The sequence below is a fragment of the Propithecus coquereli genome, unplaced genomic scaffold (assembly GCF_000956105.1).
Source record: "Propithecus coquereli isolate 6110/MARCELLA unplaced genomic scaffold, Pcoq_1.0 Scaffold218, whole genome shotgun sequence".
Taxonomy (NCBI): domain Eukaryota; kingdom Metazoa; phylum Chordata; class Mammalia; order Primates; family Indriidae; genus Propithecus; species Propithecus coquereli.
In genome coordinates, this window is record NW_012146967.1 from 4,499,163 (window position 1) to 4,502,813 (window position 3,651).

Consider the following 3,651-nt stretch of genomic DNA (forward strand, 5'->3'; position numbering starts at 1 on the left):
GAGAAGAGGTAAAATGGTAAAATCGGTCAGGTCATCAGGTCTGGGTCTGGGCTTCCTCATTGTGTAATAATGAATTTGGATGGGGTTTATCCCCCAGCTCTGCAATGGGAATCTCTAAATCCTTGGAATTTCCCGAGTGGTAGGAGTGTCTGTAATTCACGCTGGGCTCTGCAGACCACATCTGATAGTTTATGCTGAGAATTGACTCATGGTGGGTCCCCAGATGGTTTATGCTGATATAGCTCAAGGTAAGGGCTGACCATGCCAGAAATACCAACCAGGCTGGCTGGGGCTTTGTGCCAATAGATACCATCCCAACCTTTCCAAAGGTAGAGAGGCTGGAGATTGAGTTCAACTCTGTGGCCAATGATTCCATCAATCATGCTCAAATACGGGAACTCCAATAAAAACCTCCAGTGCTGGGAACATTTTATGTCCTCCTCCTTCTAGCTATTTGGAACTATATTACTAAATTATTGTTAACTACAGCAATCCTGCAATGGTATAGAACACTAGAACTCATTCCTTTTATCTAAGGATAATTTTGTATCCTTTAGCAAATCTCTTTCTATTCTCCCCTTCTCCATACCCTTCCCAGTCTCTTTAGTCCTTTTTACTTCTATGAGATCAAGTTTTTTTTAGCTTCCACCTGTGAGTAAGTACCTGTGGTGTTTAACTTTCTGTTCCCGGCTTATATCACTTAACATAACGTCCTCCCGTTTCATTCACGTTGCTAGAATGACAGAATTTCATTCTTTATAATGGTTGAATAGCATTCCATTGTGTATACAAACCACATTTTCTTTATCCATTCATCTGTTGTTGGACGCCTAGGTTGATTCCATATTTTAGCTATTGTGAATAAAGCTGCAATAAACGTGAGGGGGCAGATGTCTCTTCAACATACTGATTTCCTTTCCTTTGGATAAACACCCAGTAGCAAGATTGCTGGATTATATGTTAGTTCTATTTGTAGCTTTTTGAGGAGCAAATGTCCATGCTGTTCTCCATAGATAAATGTTTGAGGTGATGGATATGCTAATTACCCTGATCTGATCACTATACTTTCATCGATTTTTTAAAATTTAAAAATCATACTAAAAAAAAGTTCCAGTGAGCTCCTCTGGTTGGCAATTCTCTACAATGTACCAGGAAGGTAACATATCCTTGGAGACAACGGAAACAAAGTTTCACGTTTGGGACCCTCCCAGACCTCGCCATCTGCACCATTCTCTTTGCCTGGTTCTAATTTGTATCCTAACACTGTAGTCATAAGTACGGCACTTTCCTGAGCTCTACGAGTCACTCTAGTGAACTCTCAAACCCGAGGAGGTAGTTTGCAGCCAGCTGGTCATAAGGGAGGATGCCCCAGCAGCGCTGGAACTTATGGCTCGTGTCTGAGTGAGGGTAGTCTCACCGGGGGCGGGGGGTGCATTTAACCTGTGAAGACTGGCTCAATCTTGGGTAGTTGGATTTAGAAGTCATCGCACTCATGTTCTTATGACTGGAAAGTTTTGAGGTGAGGACAGAGATGAGTCGGAAAACAACTAAGGTAAAGACCACGAGATGTCCTGTTTTACTTTATCCACAGGAACGCTCATTTCCTCTAAACTTCAGCCTTCACCATGTCAGGCCAGCTGCACCACTACAGCTCCCCACGGCCTCCCGCCCAGGACCCACTCTTTGAAATATCCTAGCAACATTCTCAGGGCAGGACATAACGCAGCAGTGTTTTTGGTTTTGTTTGGGGGGTTTTTTGTTGTTGTTTTAAATTTTTTTTCCTGCTGGGGCAAGATTGATTATATAGAGAGCAAGATAAAATTCTTTCAGTCATTTCATGTAAGCAAAAAAAAGCAAGCAAAGGAAAAAACCACTTCATTTCTTGTCTTGGGTAATTGCTGGTTTGCTTTTTGCCAGGCAAATTCAGGGATTACTTGAATGCTAGAGAATGACCTGGCACCCAGGGCAGCTGGCTCCCCTTCCCTCTTCAGAAAACCAGGCTTGCCCTGCTTTACTTTTCCTCTTTGCAACACCAGACAATGTCTTAAAGTCCTTGCCTGAGACTGCTCACTGCCCCGACATGAATTCTGAAAGAGAATGGAATGGCTGAAGAAGTCGAGCTGGGATGTTGAAGGCAGGGAAAGTACAGATGTGTGGTAAGAACCACACTTCACATACAGGAAGCCAAAAGTTGCTATGTTCATTGTTTTTGTCGTGTTGTGTGTTTGTTTATTTGCTTGTTTTTTAAGAGAATATCTCCTGGCTACAAGATGTGGTAAGAAAATGGGGTGAAGCTGCTTCAGGCTTCTGAAGAAGGGGAGTCCCTGACGTGCCCAGCCTCACCCAGCTGCACTCACTGAGCTCTTCCCTGAGGCCAACCCCACGGAGAAGGGCAAGCACCTTGGGAATTTCATCTCCTCCAACTGGTGGGGTGCGAAAGTTCTCCTGCTGCCCTCGTCTTATAGCAGGAGTACCTGAAGAGAACCCTGGTCATTTCTTGGGCTAAATAAATTTGTTCTTACAGAAAAGAATTGGCTGATAGGGGAGATTTTTCTTCTTCACAATTTATTTGATATGCAACCCTCTACTCTGTGAAAGATAACACATAACTAGAAATGCAGGAATCCAATAAATTTCCAAAAGCATTTGTAGAATGGGTACTAAGTAGATCTGACAATGAGCTGAGACTGGGGAGCAGAGAGAAGAGTGAGGCACTGCTAGCACAGGTGAGCACATGGATAAATACCATCTCCTGTGATAGCAGCCATAGCAGAGAGAGGTGCACGCTCCATGGGAGGAGAGATGAGCGCCCAGTTGCAGAACAGAGACAGTGGAGGAAAGAAGAGAAGGGAACATCTGAGCAGGAGGTAATTTGACAGTGTGGAAAGGGCAGGGGCTTTAAAGTCCACCAGATTAGGTGCAAATCTCCTTATCCAGCTCTGTGACCTTGGGAAAATCACTTAACCTCTCTGAGCCCCCTATTTATTCACTATAGTATAAAGAATATACCCACCCCACGAGGTTACTGTGAGTATTAGAAGAGATAGCTTAGACTAGTCACCTAGAGCAGTACCTGGCCCATGGTAAATCTCCACCATATGGTAGCTCGGTGATTGTAATTCAGGTCAAGTTGGATTTCTTCATTTCAGTGGGGAAATTGAGCTGTGGGCTCCATTCAGGGGGATGTGAAGAAGCAAAAGATGACTCGGATCTCTCATTTGAACAATGAGGCAGATACTAAGGACAAGCACAATTAGGTTTGGAGAAAGAAGGAGGAACACCATTGTGGTCTGGAATCAGTTGCAGCTAATATGCCTGTGGGACATTGAGATAGGAGGGTAATCAGGAAAGGAGGCACAGGAAGGCAGCACGAGTTGCTGACTGCCGCAGTGCAACTGTTGAACCATCAGGACAGCTCAGTACCTCCTCTGCCTTCATCTTTATACTTCCTATTAGTCAAGCAGAGGACCCAGTCTCTCCAATGACTCAGACTTTAATCTGCCTCACCTCCCTGAACTTTTTGAGGATAGCTACAGGCAGGCATGAGCCCTTCTTGAACCCAATAACTCAATCATCTATTTTTTAATTTGGCAACATATTGAGGTGTCTACTTTATCCCAAACACTGATTTATGATCTAGAGAAATAACAT